General features: G+C 32.8%; 1 protein-coding gene across 4 annotated transcripts in view; it reads left to right on the forward strand.

The window, feature by feature from the left end:
* Positions 1–4,270: 4,270 nt before the first annotated feature.
* LOC108781723 (superoxide dismutase [Cu-Zn], chloroplastic) overlaps positions 4,271–22,095 on the forward strand; it is a 38,084-nt gene continuing 20,259 nt past the window's right edge. The window contains exons 1-2 of one of the 4 annotated variants that reach the window (XM_018549789.1): positions 4,429–4,480; positions 19,365–19,445. The gene's annotated coding sequence lies outside the window, so the exon portion shown is untranslated. Of the gene's footprint in view, positions 4,481–4,524; positions 4,619–19,364; positions 19,446–22,095 lie in introns of those variants that run through there. The other 3 variants (XM_018549791.1, XM_018549788.1, XM_018549790.1) reach the window with 3 other exon arrangements.

A 22,095-nucleotide genomic window follows, 5' to 3' on the forward strand; every position in this document is an offset into this window, starting at 1 on the left:
GAGAGAGAGAGAGAGAGAGAGAGAGAGAGAGAGAGAGAGAGAGACGCTGACAACAACGACGGCGTCAGACGACGATGCCGACATCGACCAACAACGACGACAACGACGTCGATGTCGGACGATGATGCCGAACTACAACGACCTCGATGTCAGACGACGACGACAACGATGACGCTGACGTCAGACGATGACAACGATGACGCCGATACCGAACGAAGACAATGACGTCGATGTCGGACGACGACGCCGAACGACAACGATGTCGATGTCAGACGACGACGATAATGACGCCGACGCTAGACAACGACAGAGGATGACAACGAATGACGAGAGATAGAGAGAGAAAGAGTGAGAGAGAATCAGTAGTAAATAGGAAAGAGAATTGAGAGCATAAGAGCAAGAAATGGTAAGAGGGGGGAAGAGAGACAGAGAGAGAGAGAGAGAGAGAGAGAGAGAGAGAGAGAGGGGGAGAGAGAGAGAGAGAAACATATAACAATGATAATCATTAATAATAAGTATTATAAACATATAGTAATAATATTAACATTAATTTTTATTAATGTTTATTATCAAGCGACACAATAGCGTCGCGTCGCGAAATGCATAAAATAAAAATATAACCGCTTGACTGCTTGACTTGACATGATCGCTTGGTTGATGCGTGAACGTCATCGTGTATATGTTCATGTCGCTGTCAAATTCACGACGCTACCACTAGCTGTATCTCGAGTTTTCACATCTTCAAACTTTAGATTAAAATTATTCAGAATTTAAAAAGCCCAATCAAAAATCTAAAAACACTTTTATTACATAATGTCATCGGTATCCTTCGATTGCCACCAGTCCGAATAAAATTGGTGCAGCCGATACCAAGATCTAGAGACCGAGTCCCGACAACTATTTTAGAAATAGAATCTGCATTTATTTTTAGAGGATTTAAATTTCCTACACTATTATCACGTTTTCAAAATTTACAAAAAGCGGTGAAATATCTTTAAAAAATCTTTTTTTAAAAAAAGAAAAAACATACGCCAGTGCATAAAAATATATTGAACTTCTTGATCAAAAACAGATATGAGATAAATATAATTGACCAAGTATATTCTTCATTACGCCAGTCACATAAGACAGACCGAAAGTGACTATAATTGTCAACTGGATTATAGTGAAGAAAAAACTTGGCGTGCCCGGGTCGCATTAATCTGCAGTATACACTATATATGCGAAAACAATAATTCAACAAAGAAAAGATGTTAATAATTACTTACTGAACATAAAAAATTGTTATTTATATTGTTTCTAAAATATATATCTAAACATTATATTTATCCATAATTTACATCACATCTATTATTTGTGAATATATTTTAATGTCTCACAAATTATATCACTATGTTATACGTATATATGATATTATATCTGTATACATATATAATATCATATATACGTCTGTTATTTATAATGCAAATACTATGTTGAAATAATGTTTTCACTGCATACTGTTTACAATTAATGCGACCCGGGCACGCCAAGTTTTTTCTTCACTATAATCCAGTTGATAATTATAATCACTTTCAGTCTGTCTTATGTGACTGGCGTAATGAAGAATACACTTGGTCAATTATATTTATCTCATATCTGTTTTTGATCAAGAAGTTCAATATATTTTTATGCACTTGGCGTATGTTTTTTCTTTTTTTAAAAAAAAGTTTTTTTAAGATGATAGTGCAGCGACTTAGGAATAAAGGAATAGTCGTATCTCATCCTAAAGGAATGTCACAAATACCAATTGAAAATATCAGTACAGCAGAGAAAATGGAGAAATGTTTAGCTTCATCTACATCAAAAATGGAATACCTTGTAAAAATAAATTTGAAGCTTATTTAATGATTTCCACAGCAGAACATAAGATATTCTTTTACAATAAACTTTTTGGATTGAAGGAAGTATTAAATATTTACAGACTAAAAGACTTTCCACCGAAGGTAGAATATCAGTACAGGAATGTGTTGACCGCATTATGAAAAAATTGCTCACACGTGCAGTTGGCAGACTCTATAGTTTTAGGGGGAGAAAACAAAAAGGGAAGGAATAAAAATTTGCTTTTTCTTCCACAAGCATGTGCAAAGTTGTCAAAGGTATGATTGCTTCACAATTTTTTAGTTCATTGAAGTACCATCAAAATGTAATATCCTAGTATATGTAGATTTCTCTTTTTTTTAACAAAATGATTAAACAAGGTTTGTCAGAGCTGAAACTGTATTATAACTATATAAAAACGAATTAAATATTGCCTAATGTTTTTTTTCAGATGCAGTGTTACTCGTATACCCAGATAACAATGGGAAAATTATTGATAAAGCAATAATGGACTATTTACGTTACTCACCTTTTAGGAGTGACAAATAAGTAGAGACTCTATATATTTGTATTACATTTAATTGTCTCTCCTCAGTAATTTCATTTCTAAATCTAACTTTGATGTGTTATACATCTTATATACAATGGCAGTTTGTTATAGAATACAAATTTTCGAAGTTTTTAATATAAGTTTACCAAAGATATGTAAGATTGATACAGATGTGTGTTCCATTTAGTTTTTTTATAATTGCATTTACTATTTGTGTTTTCTTTGTTTTGCAAATCATAGAGCTTATTAACGCATGTTAATCAATATATGTTCGGACTAAATGTGATAGTTATATATGATATATATGTTAAATTTATTTTGTAATGAATCAGTTTATAATCTTACTTTAATAGTTCAAGAATCTTTATTAGTTCACACAAGAGTTCTTTTCAGTTTATGTATTATTATAAGAATTAGAGACTGTTTAAAAATCTTTCAATTTATTGGATCCATTTCTTATTATGGCTTCCTCTCTCTTCTGCAGCAGGAGAGGTAATTCTTGCCGCGCAAAAAGCGATACGGTAACAAAGAATTTGTATAACTGTTCCATAAAAACAAAAGAATAATTAGCTATCGCGCGCGTCTCCTTTTTCTGCGCGGCAAGCGTAATCGTATCCTTCCTGCAGGAACATTAATACAAAATACACGCAATAGTGGATACTGGAAGTAATTTTTGGAAAAGCAGGTTGCTATACTTATCCAAATGTTAAATGAATGTTCCCCAAACATTCATATCATAATGTTTTACGAATATTCTCCAAACATTCTCCGAACATTAGTTAGGTGCGAACTCCTAACACTTAGACAGTTATTTTAATTACGGTTATAACATTCAACGAACATTCAAAGGACATTAACATGCAGGTAGCAACCTGGGTAAATAAGAATAATGACACCAGTTAGTTTAATAACATATCATAAATGTTAATTATATTTAAAAAATATATCTTCTACAATTTATTAAAAAACTGTATTCAGCATTATCTTTTTTATGTGACCATTTTTTTTATATCGATATTGTTTTCTAATATTTTCGCATATTATGTTAAATGAACAAAAAAAAGTTGAATTCGATATCGTTGAGTCATATGAAATGCGTCATATTCGACATTTTTCCAAGAGTATATTTTTAACTTTTTTATTTTGATTTAACTTGTAACGGCGTTTCGTTACTTCCTACACAGTTGGAAAATTTGTGTTAAATTTAACATAACACATTTCACGTTTCTATAAAGATTCACACAAATTTTTGTATTAATTCAACACAAGATGTTAGAAAGTAACACAAATATTATGTAAAAAATTCACACAAAGAAATGTAACTGATTCAATTTATAAGTGTATATTATATTTCTTCATTAAAATTAACATTGATAACATTAACTAAGTATAACATTTATACGTTAAATAAATCGGTTTCAATAAATTTACATTTATAAAATGTTAAATTAACACATTTTATTTAATTTAGAAAAACATTTTATTTATTTATCTTAGAATTTACGTTTTAAAAAACTATTATATGTTATTTGTTCACTCATAATTTATATTATTTTAATACTAAGAAATGTTAAATATTGTAGTTTAATACAAAATATTCAAATAACGAATCATATTATGTTAAATTAACACTCGGATAGAAAAATTCGAAACAAAATTTTAAAAAGATTCGAATGGATTGTTTCTAATACAAATATGTAATGTTTTTTCCTGTATATTTGCAGCTAATAATTATGTCATTGTGGAATTATTGTTACGTTTTATAACATCAATTGTGCAACACCACATTTAATTGGCTGAATCATATGCGAAAGAAGCCGGCTCGAGGCTTGATAGAGGATCTAGAATCTTCCATTATCTTCAACGGTCATTCGGTTGCTGGTGTCATCTGTGCATGATCATTTACAAGATACTCATTCGCGACTGATTTGTCTGCCCTATGAGTGGGGGATTTGCACGGGGGTACCGTGCCGATATAAGTGAAACATGGGCCCGGCATCCGCAGTCAACCAGTCAGTCATTCAGTCATTCGATCATTCAGTGCCTGGTAAAATAGTGTTTCTCCGCTTGGTAGGTTCCTTTCACTTTTCATGTGCATGTTCCTCTATCGGTCGCCGTTTTATCACACCTTGAAGCTCCGTGCCTGCAACAGATGTACCGTTACGTAATCCAATTTATGTATTACGTGAACGTGAGACAAATTGCCACGTAAGAGCTTTTTGGTTTCAATAATTTGATACTTTATCGGTTTCTTTGTTTTATTCTTTTTTTAGATTTATTTTGTGATTATGACCTCGTGAATTTTCGAAATTTAATACCAGTGTATGCAGATAAATTATTTGTATCCTCGATTTGATATTTATTTTTTGTTTTGTTTTTAACGTGAAATTCCAAAATCTTGAATTAGCGTGAATGATCAATTGTTAAAACAAAACTCCGGTTATAGTTATTATCGCAATATTAATAACGCGAATCGACATTTTTATCATACATATGGAACATCTGATAAATAAAATATGGACGATGTAAATTATTTCCATATCAGTGGAAGATTTTTTCGGAAATTATGTTTCTACATATTTTTATACTTGCTGTAGGAAATCGAGGATAATAAGTTTAGTGCGTTGTTGTAGGCAATGTAAAACTACAGTGCAAAGACATCGCGCATATCTGACAAAATAATCCGCAAGAATAACACGTTACTCACAACGTCGTATCTATAATGTAATGTAGATATGCTAATGTTAAATTTAATAATTATATGATCAATTGTGCACTTTATTGGGGTTTAATGATTAAGTGAGATAATAACTCCAATTAAATTTTCATAAGCTCTTAATTAGATGTAATATTTTTAATTAATGTAAATTTTGTGATCAATCATGAAAAGAGTAAGAGAAAATAGAAGAATATACCTGTATATTATTTATAAACTTTTTCTGTAAACTGCTCTTTTTTATTATGTCTCTATTAAGGGGTAACGCCACTCTAGAGCTCGAAAAAAAGACATGTTTTTGATAATTTTTTACGGAGATACAATAAAGGAAATAGAAAATCTGTTTATAGGAGTGTATTATACATGTTCTGAAGCAAATAAAAAAATTTTTTAATTAACATTTTTAAACAAAATGGCGGCTGCATAATACGAAACTCGAGACCATCTCTCGCTGAAAGGGCTTCACGGCCGGAAAAGTTTCTCCCACAATTTTCAATCCGGAACAAAAAACCAAAATTTTTTGTAAACTATATATAATTGGCTACAGAAGTACGTAGGGGATTTTGAAAATATTGAATTTTGAAAAAATAATGCTTATTTGAAGAAAAAATTCATTTTTCAGTAAAAAATTTCATCGTAAATTGTTTATAACAAAAAAAGTTGACAAGATATCAAAAAACTCCTACGTACAACTTGAAAAACATTGTTTCGAGAAAAACGTGTTTAAAGTTTTAAGTACTAAAATAGTATAAATTTTTTTTATATACCTCTAGTCGGCAATGCCTGCACCATACATTTCACCTTCCAAATTCTCCTACTCTGCGTCTTTTCTGACCGATTTTAACAATACCCTGGCCTCTTTTGCCTTCTGCTACGAGTATCACGAATCTTTTTTTATTAATCGAGCGAAGGCAGTTTCGGTTTCGAAATAAGTACTTAAAAATTTTATCGCACTACGGGGCCAAGTGTACATTATTTTTAAGACTAAGGCATCATTTAAACAAAAAAAATTTTTTGATTATTTTGAAAATTCTAGAGTGGCGTTACCCCTTAATATCTAATATAAAAATTATAATGCGTATAAGAATCATAATTTTCGAATTCACCAAAGCAAATTTAATTTCAAATGTTTTTGAGTGAGTTAATATTTTATTTTCGAATTTTCTGTACTGTTTAAATTTAAACTTTAAAACTTTTTAATGTTAAATCTTATGAGACTGAGAATTAAAACTAATGAGAAACAGACCGTAACGATCAAGCTGGATCTTGGGTACTTCTGTAATTGCCAATTTATACAAGGTGTCCTAATAACTATTAGTACCTGAAATATTTTCTAATCTATAAGATGTAGAGAAAAATTTATGGTGGAATTAGCTAAGTCGTACCGACGATGAAATCGTACCTCTATTGTATTTTCTAAACGAAACATTTTTTTTTTAAGGTAATGACACTAATGTGATGCTGGTGATATGGATTAAGAACTATTAGTTTTGTTCTGTCTTCGAGTTATCTGTTTACGAGCGGCATTCAAAATTGATTTTGTTCGGTGTCTGATCTGAAGTTTGGTACAATTTATCTAATAAGTAAAACTACCCAAGTGTCACACGCCGATTGTTTTGAGCTTTTAGAATGTTGTTCTCCAGATAAAAATAAGCGACACGTATTTTTTTATACGTGCCCAAATTCACTTTTAAGGGATGAAACACCCCTTTGAAAAAAATCGGTTTTTCTCTTTCAAAGCGAATATCGTCGAAACTATAAGAGATACAAAAAAATTTTTTAAACAAAAATTGAATGGTTTTAGGAGTACTTTAGAACTATGATAAAAAAAGATTTTTTTAATTATTTATTTATTGTATACTCTCACCCCCACCCCTATTTTCAAAAATTTTTAAACTTTTATGTGACGAAAATTAAAGAGTATTTTTTACTGAAAACAATGGTGTGTATTTAAATCACTTTCCGAAAAACCATTTTTCAGATATAAACGAAAACGTCTATATGTACGCGCTCCGTACGTATTCGTACACATGTATGTGGGAGGAATACCCTTGCTTCTCACGTTTGGAGTGCTTGGTTTACGTGAGTCCCCTTGCCTCTCACGTTTTGGATGCTTGATTCATACATTTATAAATTTAAATTTTATTATATAACATTTTTTGTTTTTTTAATATTATATTTTTTTATACTCTTTTATAGATTTAATTTAATTTTTTACTATTGATAATTTATGCAATAATGAGGACTCCCAAAATTGTTGAGGTTAGAGAAATGCTGTATGCACATTGATTTTGTGCACCAAGCATACCTAAAAATTGCTATGTCATGACAAGAGTCACAGATAGCCTCACAATTTGTAAAATAAAAATTTACAGGTGTCTCGCGTTTAGGAGGTTTCTCTTCAGTGTAATCACTCTTGTACCACGCATATCTAAAAAGGTTTACGAATCTGGGAGATGAAAATTGATTATGAATAAGAGATTGAATTTTTTAAATATTATTTCTTAAATGCAAATTTATATCATAATTATACAATATAATTACATCCGAGAAATGTTTTAGAAAATTCTTCCACGATCGAAATGTTTAAACATCCAATTGTTGAATCATATCAGTTGTTCCGGCAGGAATGGTCAAAATATTTACCTCTTTTCCACATTTATCAATGGTGTTAAATTTTGTTTGTTTGTTTGTGAAGAGAAACCTCCTAAATGCGAGACACCTGTAAATTTTTATTTTACAAATTGTAAGGCTATCTGTGACTTTTGTCATGACATAGTAATTTTTAAATATGCTTGGTGCACAAAATCAATGTACATACAGCATTTCTCTGACCTCAACAATTCTGGGAGTCCTCATTATTGCATAAATTATCAACAGTAAAAAATTAAATTAAATTAAATCTACAAAAGAGTATAAAAAAATATTATAATATTAAAAAAACAAAAAATGTTATGTAATAAAATTTAAATTTATAAATGTATGAATCAAGTATCCAAAACGTGAGAGGCAAGGGGACTCACGTAAACCAAGCACCCCAAACGTGAGAAGCAAAGGTATTCCTCCCACACACATGTGTACGAATACGTACGGAGCGCGTACATATAAACGTTTTCGTTTATATCTGAAAAATGGTTTTTCGGAAAGTGATTTAAATACACACCGTTGTTTTCAGTAAAAAATACTCTTTAATTTTCGTCACATAAAAGTTTAAAAATTTTTGAAAATAAGGTGGGGGTGGGAGTATATAATAAATAAATAATTAAAGAAATCTTTTTTTATCATAGTTCTAAAGTACTCCTAAAACCATTCAATTTTTGTTCTAGAAATTTTTTTGTATCTCTTATAGTTTCGCGATATCACGAAATGTATGTACATATTTCGAGAAAACTGTGATCAGCTGTGATCAATCCCCACCACTTACTGACGCCATTTTGAGGGGTAGTGGCCAGACTCTGTATGCTTTCCTTTTAGATGACACACTCGACACAAACGTAGTTCTATCCTTCTTAACATTCAACGAATGGTAAAGATAGAACGATGTTTGTGTCGAGTGTGTCCTCTAAAAGGAAAGCATACTCTATCTTCTAGGGACACTAGTCTCTACAAAAGCAATGGGAGATTAAAGCCCCTGTTTGGAACACACACTATATGCGCATAAGCATACCCTTGTCTTTATACCATGACCATAATGTTCTTCAGGATTATAATTGATATTTAGACTTTTTTCGAATATAACATTAAATTAGTAAAATATTTATAAGTTATGTTGCTATTGGTAAATCTGTCAAAATAGAGGGAGTTGGGTAAATCGTACGCTAGTCTTTATATTGTACTAGTACTTTTTGCAAGTGACGCGAATTTCCATAATCTCCTTGCGGCTCGTACGCATTGATAGGTTTTGTTTATAAGTTTATACCAATTCGCGATGCTCACATAGCGATATGCTATCTAGTGGCTGATTTCGGAACTAGTGGAAGGAGGGTCAAGTGTGAATATGTTTTACGTTTTTTGACAGAAATGAATGCAATTATTAATATATTCGGCCATGTCTATAAAGGATAAGTTAAGCATTACTTTTTTCTGAATACCTGAAAATGTAAGCAAAAACAGAGGTTAGAGATCGTTAAACCAATTTTGCATGTGAAATATGAATTATAAATTTATTGTTTTCAGAAAATGAACCAGATAATAAGCGATAACCAGCGATAATTTATTTAATTATTTTTTAAGACACAGAGTTTTTCGAATTTTTAATATCATATAATATTTGATTAATTCGGTTTTATTGAGTAAATAATTTAATATACGTACCTTTCCAAAAAGAGCAAAACAGCTACAACATGCTTACAATTGCCTAATAACCCCGCTTTACATGAGCACATTATTTCTTGGATCATTGGTTTTTCATTTACGATCGTTTATAATTCCTTCTACCGTATGCGGAAAATGATTTAAAGTGTGCTCGTTTGCAACACAAGACCCGAAATATATTTGGTCGAGTCATTATTCATTGTTTTTGTACAGCCAACAGTAATTACTTGGCCAAATTTTAATACTTTTTCACCTTCGTTTATATTCCGATTATTCATATTTCCTTTTATAAATTCATAAATACGGAATAATCGTAGAAACACATCGAAAAATAAAAGTCGTAATCAATTTGATAACGTGAGACTACAAATTCGACCCTCTTTACAAACCACGTGATTAGAGTAACATTAGCGCCCCCATCGGTCGTGAGCATCGCGAATGATTAGGAGGTTGCATTAAAAGCTGCTGTTTTTTCTTTGTATTTGAGTATTAATTTCAATAACAAAATATATGAATACCTCAATCAAAGTATTTTCCCTCGGAAGCTATAACTTTTTACCACTTTTCAGGCAGAAGTTGAATTCCACGACGAAAGAATGGTTTGACTTTTGAGTCAATCCATTCAGCAACCCAATTTTCGACTTCGCTATAATTACGGAAGTGTGTATCTTCCAGAGCGTGTTGCATCGATCGGAACAGATGATAATCGCTTGGTGCCAAGTCCGGAGAATACGCTGGGTGCGGAAGAACCTCCATCAGTGTTTGTTTCACGGCTATAGCAACATGCGACCGAGCGTTATCATGGAGCAAAATCACCTTTCGACGATTTAATGCAATTGATGGTCGTTTTTGCATTAAATTATCATTTAAACGTTCCAATTATTGTCGATAACGCTCGGCGGTGATTGTTTTGTTCGGTTTAAGCAGCTCATGATACACGACACCCTCCATATCCCAATACAGAGCATCGCTTTGTGATCGTGGATATTTCGCTTTGGAGTCGATATTGATGATTGGCCAGGATCAACCCATGATTTTTTGCGTTTTGGGTTGTTAAAAAAGATCCATTTTTCATCACCGGTCACGATACGCCACAAGAAACTCTTCTTGTTATGCTTTGCAAGCAAAGAAATTGAGATGTTTAAACGGTTGGCAATGGCATTTTCGGTCAATTCATGTGGCTGCCATTTTCCTTCTTTAAGAATCTTTCCCATAGCTTGTAAACGTCGTGAAATAGTTGATTTATCGACTTTGAGTTGGTGAGACAATTCTTTGAGTGTTTGAGCTGGATTTTCTTCCAATAGAGCTTGCAGTTCTCCATCTTCGAATTTTTTCGATTGATCTGTCCGTTATTTGTCGTGAACGTCACAATCACTACTTTTGAATCGTCGAAACCAGTCTCTACATACTGTTTCCGATGGAGTAGATTCACCATAAATTTCCGCAAGCAATCGATGAGTTTCAGCTGCACTTTTTTTCATATCAAAATAGTGTAGAAGTACACATCGGAAAAACGACTTACCGCGTTCCATTTTAATTCAGTTATAGAAAAGCACGTATGTAAACAATGATGGCGTCTGTTGACTGAATTTTAGTAGGAAATGTTCACACTTCAAAATGATATAAGTAGCAGATGTCTCTGATCATAGCATACGCAACTACTGCCATCTAAATGTGAACAGCGGCTTTTAATGCAATAGTATCGGACGCGAATAATTATTAAAAGACTTATAACTCTGAAGAATGTATAAGGACTTCAAAGAACAAGATTTTTAATATACTGATTTTTATTGGCTTTCAACAGTATTACAGATACAAATACGCAATTTCTTAACATTTTTACACACTTAATTCCAAGTAATGACAATAAGCAATGTTTGTTTGTTAGGTTAGAAGTACGATTTAGGAACCAGGTGGTACAATTTAATGATTTGGTTTCCAAATCGTACTGAAAACTACTTTTTTTAAATCTAATAAATTTAAACAATAATTAAATGATTATTTTCACAAAAGTGTCGTTTTGTTTTATTGCCAATGAACCAAAGTTTAATGTAAGTACAGAAATATTCTGATTTCTTTAGTACTTTTGTTACAATTTTGTTTAAACATTAGGGGATACGATATAGGCGATTTCCCCCTATACAATCAAAATTACACAATATAAAGGGGGCTATCATATGGTGATAATAATTTTTGTCCAGGTGAAGGCGCTTTCGGAGATTTCAAAGTCAACTTTGTTTTCTTAAATGGAATTATATGAATTTTTTACACAATATTACACGATTCTTCTAATTATTCTGCATAAAAAAGTATTAAAATCATAGTACCGAAAAATCAATAGTTTACAACAGGCCTCGGCACGCTTTGAAACTTTCGACCGTCGTGCGACATTTGGACTGCGTGCGGGTGATGAGATGAGGGGAACAGCGGAAGGCGGAGCCGATTCGCAAGTCGGCCGAAAGTTGCAAAGCGTACCGAGAGCCCTGGTTTACAATATATTAAGTTTAAAATTACTTTACATCTGGATTTTGACATTATTCATAAAATAAATAAAAATCAACTTGTTATTTTCGGTAATTGTTCACTTTAAGGGAGCCACCTCCAATGACTTTGACCTTGACATATGTTGTCAAGGTCATGACCCTGAGTAACCTCCAACAAGTTTTAGCCGTCGCTCGCCCTTCGTCAAAAAGTTATTAACAATCATAGTTTTAAAATTAACATGTGATATATAATACATGTATGCTATTATATATATATATATATATAAGTACTATTCTACACCTTTTCTTGTCCAGGAACATTAAACTTTCTACGCGAAGTAACTTTTACCCCCTCCCCCCTGCACAGGGGCACAAAAAAAAATGTGTGTGTGTGTGTGTGCGTGTGTGCGTGCGTGCGTGCGTGCGTGCGTGCGTGCGTGCGTGCGTGCGTGCGTGCGTGCGTGCGTGCGTGTGTGAGAATGGAACACACGGGCGGGCGGGCGGGTGCAAGGAGGTGGCCTTCGGCCACCCCCCTGCACCCACACCGTCACAGAGATCTGCCCCGACAGTACTATCATAGCAACAGTACAATCGTAGAAGTCGTGTGCCCCTGTGCAGGGAGGGGGGGCGAAAGTTACTTCGCGTGAAAAGTTTAACGTTTCTGAATACGGAAAGGTGTAGAATAGTACTTAACATCATACATGTATTGCAGAAATAATTCAGAAGTATTCATAATTATATATTTTATTACTATTGAATACATTATTGATCGCGATATGGTGAGTAAAAACGAGCCATTATATCAAAAAATACATCAATACTTCGCTTGGAAGTCACGCTGTATAATAGAAATAAAACGTAATTTTTTAAACTTTTTAACGAAGGGCGAGCGACGGCTAAAACTTGTTGGAGGTTACTCAGGGTCATGACCTTGACAACATATGTCAAGGTCAAGGTCGTTGGAGGTGGCTCCCCTAAAGTGAACAATTACCTTATTTTCTTCTTACATACAATGTACTTCAACGAAAACAAACATTATTTGAAGGACGTCTTATAAATTCACGAAATGAAATTAAACATGAAAAGTTAGTTTCGATACTAAATAATCAGTGTTAATCATGTAAGATATATTCATTTGAAGAACAAGTTGATATAACTCATTTATGGAGAATGTCAAAACAATTCCGTACGAGCGAAAAATTTATACGCTGAACGATATCCTAATCGCATTCAGCCTTCGCGTCAAACATTTAAAAATATTTGCAATAAACTTAGACAAACTAGTAGTTTAAGGCAATGCGATGCTGAAGAAACGGCCGAACTTAATCGATATCGATAAAACAGATTATTAATTCCAATTAAAATATTACATACATCAAGAAAATATTTACATACATTAAGTAAAACATTACATTAAATAAGCCATTAAGTAAAACGTTACTTACATTTCTGGTTCTGCTATATCCTATAATATATCACCTATTTGAATGTAAGGTTATGTACACTTAAATAGTATTTAAATGCTAACGATGCTCGAGCGACATTTGGTCTGCGGGGCGGTGAGATGAGGGAAACAGCGGAAGGCGAAGGCGATTTGAAAATCAGCCGAAAGTTCTATATACTTTATGTATGTTCACTTTGTACTGGCTTAATAATATATCAGTTACTTTTCATGGTAATATATTATTTTAGGTGCGATCCACTAGACGCTTCAAACGCTTCGAAGTGCTTCAGATGTGATCCACTAGACCCTTCGAAGCGTTTCTATAGCAGATACGACGTCATATATGACGTCATAGGTTTTCGCTTCCAGCGTGCTGCAAATGCTTCTGCCGAAGAGGTAGTACGGCTGAAGCGATATTTTGAATGCACAAAAGCGCGGGAAATAATCAGAAATATCAATTAACTGTAACCTGTGTTTCGTGATTTCGTTTGGTTTTAACGTTTTATATTGATCGAAATTAAAAGTAATGGCGATTATACAATTAATAGATGTTAATACCGGAGATATTCATACTTTAGAAGTTTCCGAAGAAGATGCAAGAAAGGTTAATGAAGGTAAGAATGTATAATATAACCACGTAATGCCACGTTCGTCTCCATATTAACATGAATTATGTCTTCCGCAGCCTAGGAATACGATGGTTACGAGATTTTTTAGCAGGTTACGTTCAATAATAACGCTTCCAACACTTCATGATTGATCCACTTGTGTAGTATTGGCAACGTTAGTAACGCTAACGGATCACTCTATCGGAAGTATTTGTAGCAATAGCGTCTGAAGCGTTTGAAGTGTCTAGTGGATCGCACCCTTTATTATTAGATCGGGATAAGATACTTGTAGTGTCTTTCAGTTTTTGAACATGGCACTACCGCGTCTCCTGATAAAAAGGTTTAAATTTTTGAGTATCCTTTTTTGAACATGGCTTGAACTTTTCATTTTTATGATATGATTTTTTCGGATATCACTTACTTTTTAGAGTATGAATATATTACAAATATATTTAAAAAATGATTTAAAAATATTATATAACGAAAGAGAGTGAATTAAGGTGAAAGAGAGATGGGTGGTGTGGGTAGGTGATGGGAGAGGGGGAGGGATGAGGGGTTGCGGTCGGTCGAAGATGGTGAAGGTGTGAGGGAAAGGTGAGAGGGGATAATACGGCTTTGAATGCGGACAGAGAAGAAGAAGAAGAAGGAGACATTTCTTAATTTTTTATTAAAATCACCACTTTTCGACCGCTTGTATCTCCAGAACGGCTTGATCGATTTTAAATTTTTTTGGCTCAAATTACTCGTGGCGATGCCGCCTTTCAGGACATATAACGTTTGATTCAAAATTTTTTATATTTTAATAGTTATGCACTCCCCAAAAATGGACTTTGGTGCCTCGGGATAAGAGATTTGTAATGTCTTTCAGTTTTTGAACATGGCTGGAAACACTACCGCGTCTTCTGATAAATTAATCAAATACGGAAAAGTATTTTTTGTTTGGATATATGTTTACATTTGTTCATATACAGGATGATCCGAAATTCGCGCATTCGGAGTAAAGGACATGATATTTTATGTTAAAACAAACAACTTTTTTCTGTAGTAAAATTGCATCCGACAACTAATTTTTGCAAGACAGCTTGTTAAAGTTAACAAATAAGCGCTGTGATTCATGTAGCGTTTAGGGCCGATGTGCGCGCCTCACTCACATACCTATAGTCCGTGTCTAGTATTTATAAGTAATGTCTTTTAAGACGCTTATACGGCTCTGTTTAGTATACAAAATCTTAAGACTGTACTTAAGATATCTTATCTTAAATAATAAGAAAAAGCTATGAACAATATCGGCATTTAACCTTTCTCCATATTGTGTTGTATAAATAATGAAAAGTTATTATAATAAAATAAATATTGCCTTTATTTTTTACGTAATACATATGAATAAAAATTGTCTGGTTGCATAATAATAATCTGAAAATAAAGACAAATATAAATAGTAATATGCTTCGTGAGCTGTAAGTGTTCTATTATTTCAAATATTGTACAATCACGTGATAGTTAAATATTATAATATTATCACTAAACTTAAAGAATTTTACTGATCAAGCGAATACATTTGTAACAGTGATTAAAAATAAAGTAAAATCGTCCGGCTGAAGCAATAATAATAAAGCAGACAAAACAATTCGTAAGTACTTATGGTGTAGAAAAATGTTCTCAAGTTTTAATAATACACTCAGTAGCAAAATTAAAGGCTCAATCAGGGGCGTCGACTTGAGATTTTACCATGCGTGGAGGTAGGAGTTAGCGTGGGCGAAGTGACAACCAAAAAAAAGGTCCTCGCAAAATGTATACACAAATCGCTGTAAGGAATTATTACTTTTTAAGGGAGTTGCGTCACTTTCGTACTTTTTTCAAACATATACCAATATGCAGTTGCAACACTTTTACTTTTCCTGCTTATAAATCCGTCCATTACAGCTTCTACATCCAGATTTTGTACAATATCCGAATGAATATATGCAGCACAGCTGTACTATTTAGCATAATAATTTTAAATCTCCTTCCTCTTCATGTGCCTTATCCGGTCCCCCGGACGTTGGCCATGATTTCCTCGCCAGTGATACCCTGGGAATTAAATAAACCGAAGTAGTTTCCCGTTGCCTTCTTCGGTATACTTTCATATAGAGACCTATATGAAAGTATACCGAACAGTTTAACGCCGGATATGAACGGCGCTGGTCTCTTAATCACCAGATGAAGCAATTTTTCGGTTCCTTACACGCGGAAAATCGGCGTAGGTGGGATTGTGAACTTACAAGTTCATTTAAGTTTTACATAATCCCTTTAGGGATTTACAGATCGACAAACAATCGATATACAAAATCGATTTTGTCGATAGATAAAATCTCCTAAGAAAAAGATCTTTCCGCAGTACAGGATGTTGCACAATTTATAAACAGGAGTTCTATCATTTTTGTGTATTTTAACTCAATTTCTCTCACATCTTCTTTTAAAAAGTTTACGACATCTTTTACATTTTTTATCTCTATTTTCTAAGCACTAGTAAAATACCGATCGAGGGTCATAAAAGCGACAACCGCCGATCGAGTTGTAAACATACGACTTTAGTTTAATCAACTTTCATTTTTGATAAAATATTAAATAATAAATTATTTCATCAAGAAATAATTTTTATATTCTTCGGATTTCCAAGTGTGGAATTACACATATGGAAAAATTTCGAGTATGGAGTACTCCATATCAACCACACTATAGTCGACGTCCATGGGCTCAATAAATTTTTACAAAAAGTTTGTCGATCTTTAAACTGTTATTGTACAATATGGAAAAAAGTCAAATGCCAATATTGCTCATAGTATTTTCTAATTATTTAATACAAGATATCTTAAGTACAGTCTTAAGATGTCGTAAACTAATCATAACAGAGCCATATAATCGTCTTAAATAACATTACTTATGAATACTAGTCACGGACTTATTGTTGGATTCCTATGAGATTTCCCTAAAAAAGGAACACTAAAGGGATTTCATTCTGTTTTCCTAACATAGAACCAAGTTTTAAAGAATTATTAGAGAAATATAAGAACTTTTAATTAGATTCTCGTTAAAAAATCCAAGCGTTTACAAGAAAGTTAGCAAGAACAGACTTGAGCGCCGCAGCTAACGCCTGCAACGCCACAGCTGCAAGCGGGCCGGAATTCCCATCACTGATGAGTACCCGAAATTCGCGTTTTTCCATCTTTCAAAAATTACTCGGAGTTGTTTATCAACAAATGACGCTACACGAAAACTACGCATCAGACTATCATGAACTTCAACATTTATGCTAATAAATGTTAGATCTATCCAATGACAATACTATTTACGTACTGATGCTGCTCTCTCTTGGTTAGGCCAAGGACTTATTGAACATAGTATATCAAACAACTTTTTTATTATAATAATTATACTTATATTTCGGCTCATTTTTTAACTTTCTTCAAAAATAATAAAATTACATAAGTAAAAATAAAAATATAAAGAATATAAAATAGAATCAAGTGTTTTATCACAGTGAGTTTCCCCTTAACCAACAAATAAAATCTGATGTTAATTCCATCTAACAGAACATATTACAATAAAGGAAAATGAACAAATAATTGAAGAAAAAAAAACGAGAAAAAAATGAATAGTATGACAAAATTAAGAAAATCTAGGTTAATTTTGAAAATAGATTTCTAATAATTGCAAATATTCTACCGGGAGTGAGGAGGCTCACCATGTTCACAACGACACCGCATCGCAAACGCCAAACACCACTCTCAATATTCAAAAACCGGTCTTTAAAATATTTAGGCCAATCAGTGTCAAACACAGTGAGTCACTTTAATTGTTTGACCGTATTAAATTGAAAATATCGAATATACAAATATCAAAAGCAAAAACTCAGCTACTGTGCACAAGCGAGACTGACTAAACAGTCTAGAAATACGAAATGAATGTTCCGTCTCCAGCATCCCCTTAAAAAGTTGTAAAAGTAAATGTAACAAGTGAATAATTCATGCAGAGAATCAAATTCTCTCAAATCAGATTCTCGCAAAGGTGACTCAAAATCCTCAATATTTTGCGACAAATTGAACGAGAAATTCATATTAATAATATACTCCATATTTTACATCATTCAAATACCATCCATATCATCTCAGTATTCAACAAGCATCGCATGGAACGGAATTAAATATTTGAATTATTAAATATTTAATAAAAAGTTATTGTATTTAACCCTTACTAGTCTAACGTTTTTTCGGCACCTTTAATGGTCTAACGTGGGTCATTCGTGTCTCGGCGTTTTTTAGACATGTTAAAGTGCTTTAAAAAATCTGCAAAAATTCATCGACCTTCATTAATTCTTCAATTTCAAGAAAAAAAAATTTGTATGTCGAAAATAATTATTTTTGTATATAGTTTTGTATTAAAAATGGAGGTACCGCGTGTAAAATCACTCGATCACTTAAAAAATCATAACTTACAAATTCAACATTAAAAAGAGGGAATAAAAGATAAGAAGTCAAAAATAAGACTAAAAATACGTATAAAATGATTGTTTAATACTACAAATGATCATAAAATACATGGAATACAGCTAGAAGGGCACTGGCGCGTCGGCACTCGGTAGATGGCTTCTCGGCAATCCAAAGTTTTACGAACCACTCGCAGCGCCGCCCGCGCCCGTTTTCAAAAGTTGCAGCACTTTCAAATTTCGCCCGGGATTTGAACGACCCACGTTAGACCATTAAGGGTTAATATTTAATATTAAATGTTATTAATTAAAAGAATGTTCATTTTCATTAGAGCACGATGTATCTGTTTTATTTAACATAAAACGTTACGTCAGAATAAGATGTAAAATCTCTCGTAAACTATTGATTTTTTATTACCACATGATCTTAATACTTTTTTATGTAGAATAATTAGAATAATTAGAAATCGTATTGTGTAAAAAATTCATAAGCAAACGAAGTTGACTTTGAAATCTTCGAAGCGCCTCCACCTGGAAAAAAATTATTATCACCATACGATAGCTCCTTTTACATCATGTAATTTTGGTTACATAAATTTTTCACCACACTTTATAGATTAGAAGATATTTCAGGTGCTAATAAATAAAATAACAAGGAGGATTCTATATCCCCACGTGTTGGTGCGTGCGTGCGTGCGTGCGTGTGAGAAGTCAGGGAGGGGGAAACGCATACAGACGCTGGGTCCGAGATAGATAATAGATATTTACGATTTTTAATGATGTGACTAAGCAATTAATTATGATAATATTTTTATTAATGTAATTTAAAAAATGGTAAAGCGCGCTTTCTTATCTAATAGTTTAATACTCATTGAATCGTACTACTAAACAGCTGTCATATTATGAATTGATACTTAATTGTAGGGAGGACTCGTTCCCGCTCACAATAAAAAATAACAGGAATGTGCAGATTTCGGAGTTACGTAACAAGCAGATAATGTCATAGTAAGGAACGAAATAATATTTTAGAATTATAAAGAAAACCCAGAAAATGAAACAGAGATTAGAATTATAATTTTCCTTTTTTTCTTTTTTATTATTTAATTTTTATAATATAACGCAGTGCATACAATTGTATCTAAAGCATATATTACTAATTCACACTCTATTAATAAAGAGTCTTCCTGTGAACAAACACAATATTGACTGCACAATAATAGAATTCATAAAAAGCATTGAGAATAATATAAAAGGACGCCATGATAACATTATCAACTTCGTTCAAAATAATACCATTCCAATTCTTAAAAAATTTCAAAAAGATCGTACAACAGATTCTAATAAAACATTATTAATGCATTGGACTAAATTAACCAAAAAATTTGTTAATGATCACCCTGAAATTATAATCTCTAAAGCAGATAAAAGCAAATGTTACTGTTGTTCTTAACAAAACTGAATATATACAAAAGATGGAACACGGTGCGTTTGAAAAAAATTAAACCAAAAGTCAAAACACTTCAAATTTTCTTGCGGATTTCGAAAGTGTTTTGTTTTTAGATCAAAAAAATGGCAGAATCAAAATCATCCATGGAGGGCTTCTTGAGAAAATTTTGAAAAACTTTGAATTTTTTTTGTCTTAAGAATTTTTTTCATATTAAATTTTGTTTATGAGTTTTGTTCTAGCATGTATTATTGTGAAAGATGTTTATCATACTCCGCATCCGAAAACAAAATAGTCAGGAGGTTTATTTATGAAAAGTAGACAAAACAAAATGTAAACGAACAATTTAAAGGGCAAAACGTTCAAGAGCTTTCTTTACAAAAAGAAAACAAAACAAAAAGTAAGCACGGCAGTTTCTTGGCTGTATATATTTATAATACACATTTCAATTAAATTATATACCCATTATTTCTAATAAAAGCATGGTGTAGAGAAGTTGTATAGAAGTACAGAAGTATAGAAGTATAGAATTCTATATAAGTATAGAAGAGTTACTAAATAAATTTTAAATAAAGTGTGACGTAATTAAGTTCGACGCGATCAAGAGCAAGATGCCACATAAAACATTAACCCACGACCAAAATCGTTGCAAAGTGTGTTTTATATGTTTTCAAAAGAAAAAAAAAATGTTTGTTATAAAACAACAATTAAAAACTGACATGGCGAATATTGTTGACAACTACGTTGACGAGGACAATTTACCTGCCGCTTTGTGCGATACGTGTAGAAGATATGTATATGACGCTAAAGCTAAAAAGAAAAAGATGAAATCTCCAGATTTATCAATGTTTCCATCATTGAAAATAATGACTAGATCAACAGATAAATGCGAATGTAAGGTTTGTGAGATAGCTCGTAGTAATTCTCTGAAGAATCCAGCAAAAATTCAAGAAAATACAATTGTTGGTAAGCTGTTTTCTTTTCTTCTTTTTAATTTCTTATTCATTTATTCACAAATGAATGTACTGAAAGTGTAAAAGTAATAATGAACAAGTATTTGGTAAAATTTATGCTTTTGCATGGATTATATTTTTATTCTAGATCAATCAAAGTCAAAAGATCTTACTGAAAAGAGATGCAGTTTTTGCTTTTGTGTTATTGGACAAGGTTTGCCACATAAATGTAACATTACATCACGGATTACAAACATATCAGAGTGCTTATTCAATTCGTCTTCAAAAGTACAAAGTCAAGTTGTTACAACTGTGTTAAAACGCAAATTAAAGGAAAGTTTGAAGAACAATTATTCAACAGCCTCAGTTTCAAGCATGCTGCTTTCACAGTCACATGGCCAGCCTCTTCATGTAACAGTGGGAAAAGATATTACCGAACAATCGTCAAAAAAAGTAAAATTATCGACTGATAGTATGTTAGCTATTAAATCCGACTGCACTCTAAGTGACCGCACTATGCTGAAAATCGCTTCCTATCTGCGTACAGCTACGACAAATAGGAAAATTGTTGAGCCTGGATTAAAAGCAAAACTTACTTTGACATCTCATTCCGTTGACGATTTTTTTGGCTTTAAAAAGTTTGACTTTGTCAATGTTAAGAAAAAACAAGTTTCTGATGCCTCCACACCTGTGGTTTATTGTACAGATGTACCTGCTTTTATTATACATATTAACAAAGAGCGGCAAGTATCTAACTATCATTTAAAATTAGGTATCGATGGAGGAGGAGGATTTTTAAAAATTTGTCTATCGGTACAATCAGTTTATAACTCCGCGCACGAAACGAAGCGAACTTATTCTCATGAAGTGGTTGCAAACAGATTTCAAGATTCTGGTGTAAAGAAACTTTTTATATTAGGATTAGCACCAAACTCACAGGAAAATTATGACAATGTACATCAACTTTGGTCGGACTTGAACATCAACTCCTTCAGAGGTACAGGTACGATTGCTACCGACTTAAAGTTGGCCAATATTTTGGTAGGCATCATGCCACACAGCAGTGCATATCCATGCACTTGGTGCTATGCGAAGAAAGACGAATTGTATATGCCGCACATCTCTGAAAAGCTAAGAACTCCTGCAAATGTACTAGCAAACTACCAGGCGTGGTGTGCTGCAGGGGCTTCAAAAAACGAGGCGAAAAATTACTACAATTGTATTCACCCTCCGTTAATAGCTGACGACGATGCAAATA

This window comes from Cyphomyrmex costatus, unplaced genomic scaffold, assembly GCF_001594065.2.
Source record: "Cyphomyrmex costatus isolate MS0001 unplaced genomic scaffold, Ccosl1.0 scaffold883, whole genome shotgun sequence".
Lineage (NCBI taxonomy): Eukaryota > Metazoa > Arthropoda > Insecta > Hymenoptera > Formicidae > Cyphomyrmex > Cyphomyrmex costatus.